General features: G+C 38.5%; 1 protein-coding gene across 2 annotated transcripts in view; it reads left to right on the top strand.

Moving 5' to 3' along the window:
* Positions 1 to 14,040, top strand: part of dnc (phosphodiesterase dunce) — a 1,903,237-nt gene that overhangs the window by 1,346,665 nt on the left and 542,532 nt on the right. The window lies entirely within an intron of this gene.

Genomic DNA, 14,040 nt, shown 5'->3' with positions numbered 1-14,040 from the left:
AGGCTTTATCAGCCTTTTGCACGAAAGAATAAATCAGGGGTTTATGGTCAGTGACGATTTTAAAGCACCTACCCTCAAGAAAATATTTAAAGTACTTTATGGACGTGTAAATAGCAGTTAGTTCCTTTTCATAAGCGCTATATTTGCACTGAGCCAGAGAGAATTTTCGCCTGAAGAACGCTGACGGGTGCCAAGTTCTATCAGTCAACTGCTCGAGGGCTGCACCCACGTCAAAGTCTGAGGCATCGGTTACAAGATGCGTAGGAGCAGTGGAAGAGGGATGCACGAGATGACAAGCGTTAATAAGACTATTTTTAGTGTCCTCGAAAGCCTTGATGGATTCTTCTGCCCAATCAATTAGCCGGCGATCGTTTTTTTTGGAGTCGGGCGTGAATGCATAGAGAGGAGCCTAAACAAATGCAGCATTGGGAAGGCTGCGCCGATAAAAATTTACAAGGCCCAAAAATCTTCGGAGCTCGAGGACCGTCTTGGGTCTGGGGAAATCAACAATGGCCCTAATTTTCTCTTTGCACGGCCTTGAGCCATCCTGATAGATGAGGTGGCCAAGAAAAACGATTTACGATTTGTGAAATTTGCATTTGGCTAGATTGAGGCGGAGGCTAAACTTTTTGAGACGTTCAAAAACCGTCTTGAAATGAGAATCGTGTTCCTCAGGAGAGGAAGAAAAAACTCAAATATCATCAAGATAAACAAAAATAAAGTTCAGATCACCCAAGGCCTGATCAATATATCTTTGAAAGGACTGCGACGCGTTGCGAAGGCCAAAAGGCATGAAAACATACTCAAACAAACCAAACGAGGTCGTGACTGCAGTCTTAATAATGTCCGTAGGTGCGATAGGAATCTGGTATTAGGCTTTGTACAGGTCAAGTTCTGAAAAAACTTTTTTACCCTCTAAGAGAACAGAATAATCGTGAAGGTAGGGTATGGGGAACTTATCGGGAACCATGCGAGAGTTTAGACGGCGATAGTCCCCGCAGATTCTCCAAGAGCCATCCTTATTACGTACCATGTAAATTAGGCTTGCCCAGGGGCTTTTGGAGTAGCGGCAAGTACCATTTCTGACAAGCTGCTCGAATTCTTCTTTGGCTGTTTGGTATTTTTCGGGATCGAGACTACACGTGCGTTCGGTGACCGGTGGACCGGGAGTTTCTATATGATAAAAAACGTCTTTAGCCGTAATAAACTGAGCTGGTTTTTCACCTGTGACTTCCGGGAAGTCAGCAAGAATTCGAGAAATTTGAAAGCTAGAGGAAAAGAGACTGACTATGGACGAGTTGGCCTCTCTGAGACAGCCAATGGAGTAGAAGTTCGAGTGAGGGTCAATGAGCCTGCGGCGCAAAACGTCAACGATAAGACCATAAAAGTGCAGGAAGTCTGCCCCTAAAATAGGGCTAGGAACGTCGGTACGATGGAATTTCTAGGGGAAACGGCGTTTCAAGCGCAGATTAAGCGCCAGGTCTACCTCACTGTAAGTGTGGATTACGGAATCATTGGCTGCGAACAATTTAAAGTCAGTGGGTCTAGCTGAAGGATCGGTCTTGGGCAGCAAGGAGATTTTTGCTTCTGTGTCAACAAGAAAATGAAGACCAGATGAGATGTCGCGGATATGGAAGCGTCTTGTTCCAGAGAAAACTTTGCTCGCAGCTTCCACGCGAGGAGGAGAACCTAGTTTTTTTGTGCCTTAGGCCAAGAGCAGTTGCCCTTACAGCGAAAAGCTCTAGCATCATACTTACGATATACTTAGCAAAGACCATCAGAATTGGGGCCGGGGTTGGACTTAGACTGGGTAGCCTTGTCATTATTGCGGCGAGAGTGGTCGTTACGATTACGCGACTTTGAGCGGCCATGGGAGGGGCCGATCAAATTTTTACCCATGAGGAGATCGACACTTTTTTTTAAGGTATCAACATTGTTTGATAATTAGTCAAAAAGCTGAAAGGATTGATCATCCATGGACGAAATCGAAAGGCTTGCTACTGGGCTTATGGGTTGGGTCGTAGCTTGGGCATTAGTTCTGACAGCGAAGATATTCATGTGTTGGGAGGCGAGGGAGTCGCAGTCTGTGTCTGCTGCCTGTGCTAAAGCTGTCAGGGATGTGATATTATGAATCGAAAGGGCCGAACGACAACCGGGAGAAAGTTGCTCTAGGAACATGATCCTGAGAACCTCCTCCCCACAACCTGTCTCCAAGGCACGTATTCTACTTAAAATTATAGACGGTTTGTTTTCTAGTGAAACCTGGTTGCGCAAAAGCTGACGGAGACGCTGTTCCGACGAGCCCCCAAAAGTAGAAATTATGCGTTTTTTAATTTGCTCGTAAAGATCTGGCGGCTTTGAATGCAAATTTGATAAATCAAGAATGGACATCATAGAATCCGCATCTAATTTTTCGGCAATGTAATCCGCTTTGGTCGCGGAGGCCGTGATACCGCAATTTCTAAGCGTAATTTTGGCTTGAGCAAACTACGCCTGAGGGTGAGAACGCATAAAGTTCGCTTTTTTGGGTGCTCGCGCAGCAGCCACTACCTGAGGTGTCGGATCTTCGCTGTCGTCACTCCTTGCATTTAAATTATTAGATTTACCCTGCACCTGTAGTTCGAGCTCTGCAATTTTGTCCATTTCTTGCTTGAGCGACGCTTGTAGTTCCTCGGTGGACATGATTTAAAATTTCAATGAAACAAGCAAAGTAAACAAAAAAAAAAATTTTAATGCAAAATGCACGACGAGAGTGTATGACTGCAAGGGTTTCAAAAAAAATGGAGTATTTTAATTAGAAAAGAAAAATAATAACGTTAAAAGTCTGAAAATAAGCGGAGCCTCATGTTAAAATCGTGTTGAATGAGATACAAATAAGCAACAGCAAGCACGGCTTTAGGCGAAACACGAGGTGATTCTGAGAAAACGCTGCAAGTTTTGCTAAGGCGCGCGCGTCGAGACACGACATATAATACGCAAGATCACGTAGGCCCGCGCAAAGGCTGTAATTTTAAACAATGCGAGAAAAAGTATATATGTATATACAAGTAACCAAGCCAGTACGAAAAAAGAACAAAGCATGCAAACACTATTGAATCGCCTTGAATATAATTGCAAATGTTCGGCGAAATCGCACTTTGCAAGGTCATGGATGAGTACCTGCAGGAGCTGCGGCAAGACGATGAGCTAAGGGCCACTGCAAGCTGGAATAAGTATGATGAGCTGCATCGATGATGGGCTGTTGCTGGGCAATGCCGTGGGCCGTCGTAAACATGCAAGAATGCCGCACGGTCAAGAGTACTGTACAGAAAGCGTCCGGAAGGGCTCGAATGGCTCGGTGATTTTGGCGTCGAGAGGCCGAGACGATGTATTTCGGGAGAATCATCGACGAGGTATCAGCATGAGCCCCAGGAAGGCTGGCTCTCGATAGGCAACAATAATGGCTGCCACAACACAAACTTGCTGCTGCCACTGCACAAAATTGCTGCTCACATCTTCCAAGAAGTATAATAATTCCTTTCTTCTTCCTCGAGACAGTCGGGGTCACCAATATGGGATATGTGTATGTGGCCTGTGAATCGGCTTGAGGTGTCAGTCCCATGGCTGCCGTGTCCAGGAGTTGAGGAAGGAGGTGAAGTAATTAAACGCTTGTCAACATTAACAAGAAAAGGTTTAATATTCACTAGTAAGAAAGGGCTTCTCAAGGAAGCTACAAAATGTGTGCTTGCAGTGACGGTCGAGACTTCTCTGCTCACGCAGCGGCCTGCACAGCAAGCAGAGACGCGGGGGAAAGAAAAGCGGAGGAAGGCTGAAGAGCCTACTCGTTTACCAACGGTTGCGCAGCAGGGTCGGGTCCCCACATTAGCAGGGCTGTTAACGCCCCCTTTCTTATCCCCTTTTACTCATATTTGATTATTAAACATTGCAAAAGCATCAATTAAGAGAATTTGCTTTCTATATATATGGGATAGTAAAAGTGGGTATTTCAAGTATTTGAAGTGATTTTTGGTATAAAAACTATTTGTCCAACTTTTTTACCAAGTATCACTTCTGCCTAAATATTGAATTTATTAACTTTGTTACTTTTAACCTTGTGCCACTACATAAATTATTTAATATATTCTAGTTAATTATTAACATAACGACTGATCCGATTTCTAATTTCAGTTTACGAGATAGTACACCTTCACCAATGTTATTAAGTTTTTTCATCCTTTTTCATCTAAAAATTGATGTAGATATTATTGTTAGATTGGTCAACTCCTTTATATGTAGCTTTGTCAATTCTTTAATATATCTTTACTTTACCTTTCATCTCATTTTGAACATGATTTTTTTTAAATAGTGATAATAGAAACTTGCCCTCCTTCGTTTTCTTTGCACGTTTTTTTTTGGCCTCCCTTCGCCCTCCTTTGCTGCCACTAAATTCTTCCTGACGCCTGCTCGCCCCTTCTTTACATAATTTCTTTTTCAAGAAATTTTCTTTAAGAAATAAATAAAAATCAGAAAAACATCTTCCCTGGGTGCGAATCGAACACACAACCTCCTGTTTACTATACAGTTGCTCTACCATTTGAGCTACCGAGAAGCCGTACATTCATTTGTACCATAAGTTTAAATAGGATTCTCATTTTTAGTTTTAAGAGCTGTCTTTCACCTAAGCTCAATATGGTAGGTATAAGATTCTAATGCTTGCTGGTTTATTAATAATCTTATTTATTTTCAAGGGAAATTTCTTTAAAAAAAAAATTGTGTGGTTTAGTATTAAAAATCTTAAGTATATTGGATATTGAAAAAGGGCATGTATCGAGGATATGGAGTGCTTGTGTGAGAAAAACCACCATCCATACATATGCACCTCTTGATACAATAATTGAGATGAATTAACGTTCGCTTGTATACTTATTGGTCGTATTAAGTTTCTAGGTTTTATATGTATTAAGAATGTTTTGACAAAAAATATTTTCTGAAATTAGGAACCATGCGAAAAAGTGTGTCAATTGAAAAGACAACATGACAGTAGTGGCTTTTTTTAATACATTGTTAAATCGAGTGTCTTATTCAATCAATTTTATTACTTTATCTGTATCTATGAATATTTTATAAATGATTTGATTTTTTTTTTTAAACCTTCCGATCATGTCACGCCTTTCACTTTATTTAATATAATTTTTAACAGAATTGCTTATCTTCTTTTGGAAAAGCAAGATGTAATCTTTTAATGTTCAATGGAATAAGTTAATGTCATGTGACTTCCAAAATCAATCAAAGTCATCTGGGAGGTTGGCACGCAAAGCGCAAGGGACGTAGCTCACTAGTATATATGTGCAACTTAAGTAATGCAATATATGATGCTATAAAAACGCTTTTTTGAAAGGAAAAATCGCTTTTGTTATGTTTGTTACCTGTCCTTTAAACTTTTAGTCAACTTTGAATTTTCACGTGCCACGAGTACATTAAACATATAAGTCATAAAGTGTTGGCTAAGGCAACTCGGATTTATTGCAAGGACATCAGTAGTCTTGGACTACACTAAGGAGTGACGAACAGTGAAGCATGCTCGCAAAAAGTGGCTCCGGCAACAACAAAGAGAGTAGAAACCACAATAACTCCTTGTTCTGATCACAAACTCATTGGTGTAATTTAAAAAATTATTTTAATTTGGTATAGTAAAACAATATACTTAACCAAGTGCACTGGTATTATTTAAATTAAAAGTTCATATTTGTTTAAAAACAACAAATAAGGCTCCCCAGTTAAATACTGCAAGACCTATGAACAATACTATTAGAAAAATGGTTAAGACCATACTCTAAGCAAGTCTGGTCATAATCGTCTTATGACATGATGAATATGAATTAAGTTAGGAAGCTGCTTTTTTTCAACAGATATAAACAACAAATTTTTCACTTTTAGTTATCCGTTTTGCCAAAAGTATTACCACTTAAATGTACCCTTTTTTGATCAATAACTAATCCCAAATGTTGGAACATAGGTTGGTGCCCAAGGAGAAAAAAAAGATGGTAGACAATTCAAGCATCATTTGATCTTTCATTTTTCTAACTCTGTGTCTTGGAATAACTGCATTTGTTTATACACACATGACAATAATAATAATTTTATGTTGACTGTACTTTTAAGGTTGTAGACTTTATTATGTTAAGATTTTTAAATTATTTCTTCATTCGTATTACTTTTTTTTTATTTTTCGTAATCATCGATCAAAATCATTGAAAATTCATAGAAATTAAATAATTAGCACCATAAATAATGCGTAGGAAGGTAGATAATCTACATGCAAGAATGATTGGCTAGTATGTATAATTGATAGTGCGCAGAAAGATAGTGTAGAGAACGACCGCAAATTGTCTGCGAGTCAGTTGTAAAAGGCACTGATGCTCAAGGAAACGTATGCTTCTTTAGCAAGCCTGAAACATGAACATCCACTGCTAACTCAGATCTGAAACTCTTCTGTACATCAGTAGACAGCGCGTAAAGTATACGCTGACAGGGAGATGATAGGTCACGAAAGTCAACATTGCGAGACTTAGTGTAAGTATACTGATTATTGTATTACCACTACTCACTGGTATTGACGTGGATTTTCGGCACTTAACCGCTTATAGCATCGTGACAACGTACCTTCAAGTAGTTAAGAAACTAGGAATAGCGTCAGCGTTTCTTAGGTGAAGAACTTGGGTTAATCTCTCAAGTAGTTCTCAAGACACGTAAAGGGCCTCGAAAACTACCTGAACCTACGTGATCTCCTTCGTAATAGGCTGAAACGTTGCATTTTTCCAGCCCTGTTGACGTTTTCACGTTGACGAGAACCTGTCCCGGTGCAACGCAGTAAACACACTTTTAAACAAATCGTACCACCTAAAACGCCAAAACACTTTAACCTTACCTATCTTCTGATAATTTTGCTTGGCTAAGCTCAATTTCTTCGCTATAAACTCTTCACCTAGAGGAGACCTCATCGCGGACTGTCCGTGGGGATGTGGACAGTTCCCAAGTGAGATGACCAGAATACGTATTATGCTTGTACCAATAATACGCACAACACACATGTTGGTTTTAGACTACTCTTTATTCATTTACATCAGATGAACACTTCCAAGAAGTTAACGCTATCTCCAGTGCAAACTCGCAATTCACAGATTTGTACACGCACTCTTGCACTCATACAACCACACCCAAACATCTACCTACACGCACACGAAGTTCCTCTTATGTAACCCATAGAATGGCCAGCTCCGAGGTTACGACAACCAGACTCAATTGCGAGAATACCCAGCCACCACGCATCACCGTTGATCACGAGCTACCTTATGCATAAGCTTGATAACCAGAGTACACACTGTATATCCTCTTTTTGTCTGTAGGGAGTTATACCGTAGGCCTCACTAGCAAGTCTGCTGAGTCTCAGATAATGCTGCGAACTTGCACACACGGTGATCGCAGAAAGTACTACTGTTGGCCTCACCAGCCAGTCTGCTAAGTCTCAGATGATGCTGCAAAATCGCACAAGCACACACTTCCTTATACATCCTATTCCAACAGATAGACTGCCCCTTGCCAACTACCAAGCTCAGACAACTCTTTAAACACACACACATTCTTTTCATCCCAACGCAATGGACAGACGGACGCTTTCCACCTGCCAAGGTTTAGACGACTCTTAGAATACCTTGACTAAACATAGATACACAGTATGTCCCCCTTAACAAGCTACCCTGCAAGTCTCAACCGTCCCGAATGCATCGCTGCTCGCGTTTTACTGTGCATAAAATCTCCTCTATCTCTTTCTTTCCCTTATTCCTCTCATACAACCTTGCTCGCACATGGCCCATCTTTCTCTCAACTACACACACACACACACACCTACACATATACACACACACAAACCTTTTTCTGGCGCAATAAAATTGACAAAAGACAGTGTGAAAAACCAATCAATAACTCTACAATTCTCATTTTTACTGTGCTCAACCAACAACGCATATATATATACCCGCTCTCCTACCAAATCACACTAAAATATACACATGTACTTGCGTGCAGGATTATAATATCATCATCACTCAAAGTCCTTTAATATACATTCCTTCTTAATGTTCTTGTTTTTCACTCTAGTATTTCTCTTGCTCGTCTCATCAGCTGTAATCCACTATCTTTCTCAGCATCTCTTTCACACAAACAAACAAAAAGGCCAGCATGAATACTCAGGCATAAAAAACAAGCCTCAGGCATCGAAATCAATATCAAGTCAAGTTTTGGTGTTTTTCGCCCTAAAAAAAGAGTGACTTCGTCATTAGGCATAGAGTCCATTACAAGCTTATCGTGGCTGAGCTAACACTTTTCCCTAGTCTTACCACATGTTTATAAAAAAAATTTGCTTGCAAAAAAATTTAAAATTAGTTTGTGTGGGAAAAATTTAAGTTGAAATTTGAAATCTCGTTTTCATATTTAAACGTGAATATTAAATTGCCTGTAGATTTAACGAATCTATTCAAAAACAGCAGTTATAATTATTTGCTAGTTGACAGTTGCACCAATGATCTCAAAAAATGTTGCGAGAGTCGTGACTATGTACAGATAAATATATATTGAAATTAAATGCATCTTACTAATATATATAGAAAGTCGCTAAGACTGTTGTAATGGTTATCCGCGCAAACTACTAAACCAATCTTGCTGAGATTTCGCAAACTAATTCTTGACACTTCCTAGTAAGTTTTAGTGTAGTTTTTATGTTGAGAAAATTCATAACAGTATTAATCAATAAGCACAAAGTTTTGTAAGAAGACACTAGCTTCTCACTTCATTTCAGAAGGATCCGATAAGTGGCATAGAAGTAAGATCTAAGTTACCTGCAATTAAATTAAGTAAGTCTAATTGTTATATTCCCAAGCGAAGGAACAAATATTACAGTCGATCATTAGTGGTGCATGAAGCATAGAGCTAGGAGTTGTGCAGCTGGATATCCCAGCTACCAACAACACTGGTCTCTAAAGGACAAGCAACTTGCATTAATCTAAATTCCGAACCACCAAGATTAATGAATGTCACCAATAGAGAGTTGTTCTCAATGCTATTGTTTCGAACAAAATATGGGAGACGTGTCAAGCTAGAGCACAATCAGCTGTAGCCTTTCGGAACTTAATGGCCGTTTTTGAAACTTTTTGGGGGCTACTGAAGCAGATTTTGCTATAAGAGCAAGCCACGGAAAACACTTCTAAGAAATTTGGGCAGCCACAATGGCCTACTTCTCTGGGGTCGCCCAAACGGCATACCCACAGGAACGGTATGTTCCAAGCCCACTTTTCCGACTAACGATGAGCGGTTGGTTATCTGGGGAACGATCTAAAGACAAAATCGTCTTTGGTTAGCGGCGTACCTTCTTCTAGTACGGCTTCTGTACGCAGAGACTCCGGGGATAAGAGTCAAGCTGCCCACAGCTGGCTTTCCATCATCAAGAACAATAATAAGGAATAACTGCAAGTTCTAGTACTGGCCCTTTTAAGAGCCATTATACGTATTGACGTTCCCTACTAAACCATAAATCCCATCGGTTTTTTTAAAAGCCGTTAAGGTTAAACTACTTGGCTAACAAATACATTAACACTACCATTTTGGGCAACGATTCGTTGACTCAAATTGTTTTTCGCAAGGCTAGAATCCTGGTAAACGACAACCCTCTATTACCTCTTGACTCTGAGCATCTTATCAGGAATTACAAATCCTCTTTTAAGTTTATGCTGGGTGAACTTAACAGCTATAAAGAAAAAGTAAACTGAGTGTGTAGAAAAAGAAGATGTTTTAGACACCAACGTCTCTGGCGTAATACCAGGAGACACTCGGAAAGAGGTCTACAAATATCTCCAATGCTTTAGACGTTGTAGTTTTTCTCCTGATTAGTCTGGTGATACAATAACAGGCTAGAAAATACCACTCTGAGGTATAGAAGCAGTCATATTTGCTGGGAACTTCAGTCAAGAAAAAGTTTAATTAAAAAGCTCACCAGGCCTTTTTAGAGGACCATCGGACGTTGAACTACCTTGCCAACAACTATATTAGAACTTAACAAAGTTGACAGAGTTAACAAAAATGTTGAGATTAATCTCCAGAACTGTTACTCTAGTAATAAAGTTGTGAGATAATAGAAAAATATTTTATAAGTATACAGATAAGAGAGAAGTATAATTATAAATATATAGATAAGAGAAAAACAACTCTTCGTTATATATTTTTTTCTGAGTTTTAAATTTGGACGGCTTTAAGAAATAGCCCTTTTCTTTGATTCTATGGAAAAAACTGCAAATTAACAGCCTTTTAGAGCAAACGATTACTTTAGGGCATAAGGAACGCACAGTTATTTTCAGCTTGATTATGTTTTTTTGTTTCCTTTGCAACTTATTGTTTAACAAAACAAACTGTACAGATCGTGAAGAAATATATTTTTGAAAGATTTTTTTTCTGAAAAGTGTCACGAATAAATTAAAAATTTTTTAATGACAACGTTTCACATTACATGTCAACACACTACGGTGTTTTTGTTAGTGAGTCTCGGGCAAAGCCAGGGGGGCTGCTAGTAGTATAATAATAGTTTTTACACTTAATATCATTTGTTCACGTATGTTAATACTTCTGGAATCTACCTTTAAGAAGGATAAGAGGCACTAAGGTACTGCCCCCAACATGTATTACGGGATACCTCAGTGGGAGTGTGAAGAAACGTAAGCATATTTACAATGCCCTTGACTGACGCTACACATCGTCCTGGGGTCATTTATATTATTATGTATTTATTTATCTACTTTCTTATGCTACCTCCGGGTGTGGTCATTTGATATTTCGGGATCGCGTCAGTTTGTGCTGCCCTAAAAATCCACCGACTTACCAGCTATTCCACTTAGCGGACAGCTTTGGTTCGTACTGCCCTGAAGATTCGCTCATTACCCGATAAAAAAAAGAGAGAAGTCACTAGTGAACTGAAAAAACTAGAAGACTGCAGTAGCCTTTTCATCGGCCATTAAGCCAGAATAGTATGTAAAGTGAAAGTTGTAATATAAAGAGTAATAATCAAATATATAGATCTAATTTCGATATTTATTACAGTACTAAGCAAAAATACTACAGTGCTTTGAAGATCACCGCTTCCTTGACAAAGTACCAGACTCGTTACCAAAGGCAAAACTGATTAACATGGGCTAGCATGGGCCTTTTATAGTCCTCAAAGAAGCAGCGACATCGGCTGCTTTGATTTGGTGGCTCAGATAGAATAGTAGAAAGCTCTAGTAGAAAGTGCATCTCTATGTCACATAATGGCACGCGGATTTTAATTTATGATAGCTTTGATTTGATAGTATGCTTATATATCAAAATAAGAAATTAATTAAAGTATACTTGAGATCTTACAATATAAGTAACATACATAGTGATTAAATACATAACTTCCTTATTATAAGACTGAAATCACAGGAAGTAAATCTCAGAAAAAAAGTTTTTAAAATAATTTTTAAATGTATTTATTTATTGAAACCTACCTCATCACAGGTGATTGTGAGTTCTCACATTACTTAAACTATATTTAGAAATTTAATTCAAAGTTAATTTTGATACAGTCGTTATTTTATTTAAAGTTGTAAGTTTAATTAATTTAAAATTTTAATTATACTCTATCAAGCCCTAAGTTTGCAATCAGCTAAAAAATTAATTTATTTGAAAAATTAGGTTTTAATGTATAATAATTTCACCATATTGTGATAGTGAGGAATCTTTCTGACTAAGCTTAAAAATTTCTATAAGAGTTTTATCACTTTAAGTTATTAGGAAACAGTTCTAAAAAACAATAAGCCTTTATTGATAAAGGTTCAACTGTTATAATAAATAACAAGAAATCTTACTAATAAGTGAAGCAAAAATATTAAATATTACATAGTATTGAATAATATTATATAGAATATTATAAGTCTTTTGTAATGTGTAAGTTTCAAGAGCGCATAACAGTCCAAGTGGTTGGTTGTCCCAACATCATCATGATATGTAATCTGAAAGAGGCCATTAAAATAAGAGGAAAATAGTGATTTAAACAATAAAAATAGTGTCTATCGTTTAAGTCGATTTACCTTCTTTGCAGACTTTTGCAAATGATTTATGGCGATTCACTACACTAGTTTTTAACCTGAAATCTGATTTGGATAAATTTAAACGACAACGTAGCTGTTGGCATGGCAAGTCCAAGCCTGGTTCTTGCTCTTGAGAGAGTGATCTTCAACTTTTCCTTCTTTATGAAAAGTTTCCTTCTTCAGAGACCTAGTAGTTTTTCTGTATGTTAAAGCAGTAAATAAGGGTAACTGGTCTAAACATCTCTATATTTAAGATCGTCAAATTTAGTTTTTCTGATTGCTGTAGGTTGAGAAATTTTACTACTACCTGAAGAGTCAGCTAAATTTTTTCTCCTGCTTTCACTCAACTAGTAGCAGCCAATATTACTCCTATTGGAGTCTCCAGGGGAACTGATTAAGTCATGTATCTTCGCTTTACTAATCCAATAAATTGAAGGTTTTGTGTAACAGTGATTCCATATCCAATTTTTGCCGCTGATTTGCTTAATAATTTTAGATTCTTAGTTGATATTTGTAGGCGTAGATTGATTGGCTTTCTTCCTAATTGATTTACTCTTAGCGTTTTCGATCCGTGTGGTATCAGGCGATAAAGTTAGTAAGATTCTGTCTTAATTTTCTGAAGTAGCTGGACAAAAACATGCCATCAAATTGAACTTGCTAGATGTGTCTTATCACATTATAACTATAGGCGCCCTGGTTTCAGAGCATGCTTATCATTTGAGCCCTGATAAATATCAAGCTGTTAAGATAAAATTTTAAAAACCGGTTCAGAATAGCATTTGTAGACACTTAAGTAGTCCTTGGGCTAGTCGTTTGTATTTAGCTTGTAAGAAAGATGGACCCTGGTGTATTTGCGGTGATTTTCGCAAACAAAAAAGTGTGATTGAGCCTGACAAGTATTAGATTCCTTATTTTTTCAATTTTTCAATCGCTCTGCATAGTAAATCAATTTTTTTTACTCTGGAACTTTTCCGGTCATACCATCAAACTCTCCAGGGGATATCTCCAAGATAACAGTGATAACTTCTTTTAGGCTGTTTAAGTATTTGGTGTTCTCTTTGGATTGAGAAAATCTTATCAAATCTTTAAGTATTTTATAAATTGTCCTTTTAGAGTTTTAGAATTTGTCTTTGTTAATCCTAGTAATATTTTAATATTCATTTCAAGCACTACGAGGTATGTTAAACGTCTCAATATTGTTTTAAAGCGCTAACGAAATCTTAGTTAAGAATTTAATTTTAATGAATGTAAAATTTTCAGTTAAAGATTGTATTCTTACGACATGTCATTAACAAAAGAATTTCCAAATCCTTGCACGACAATGTCTTAGTGGTCGTTTATTTTTTTTAAGACAAATTTTTTAAGCCATTTTTTGCGGGATTTGAAGACCTTGGGCTGAGAGATTTTGAGGCACGCTTTGAGGGGCTGAGGTGATCGAGGAGGGTCCGGTGTACTGCATGTTCAGTGGATGCGACTGATTGGTAGTACTCGAAGGCACTAGGGGCATCATGGTGGGCCCCAAGACTATCGCCACCGCAGAATAAGGTATCGGAGGTAAACCTGGGGGACACAGACCGCTTGACAAATTGTTCATCGATTGCGACAGGTTGCGTGGCATGCTTTGAGCCAACTCGCTGATGGAAAGGGGCTGCAAGGTACTGTGCGCCATCTGCGGCTGCTGATTTGGCCCGGGGCCTGGGGTATTATGCTGTTAATCTCGCTGCAACTGCTGCTGCTGCTGTAAGTCGACGATATCCTCTTTTACGGGTGGAGACGCGGACCTCCTGTCCATGGGCACGGGCATGGTCAGCGGCATAGGCAGAGTCATTGTCATTGGCATTGACATGGATTCCAGTTTTATCAGTATAGGTTCTAACTTGAGGGGAAGCGGCTCCAATTTTAACGGATG

This window comes from Copidosoma floridanum, unplaced genomic scaffold (genome assembly GCF_036245765.1).
Source record: "Copidosoma floridanum isolate Cflo_tuat_1 unplaced genomic scaffold, Cflo_Japanese_pri ptg000020l, whole genome shotgun sequence".
Classification (NCBI taxonomy): domain Eukaryota; kingdom Metazoa; phylum Arthropoda; class Insecta; order Hymenoptera; family Encyrtidae; genus Copidosoma; species Copidosoma floridanum.
This window is presented reverse-complemented; position numbering and strand designations above follow the sequence as displayed.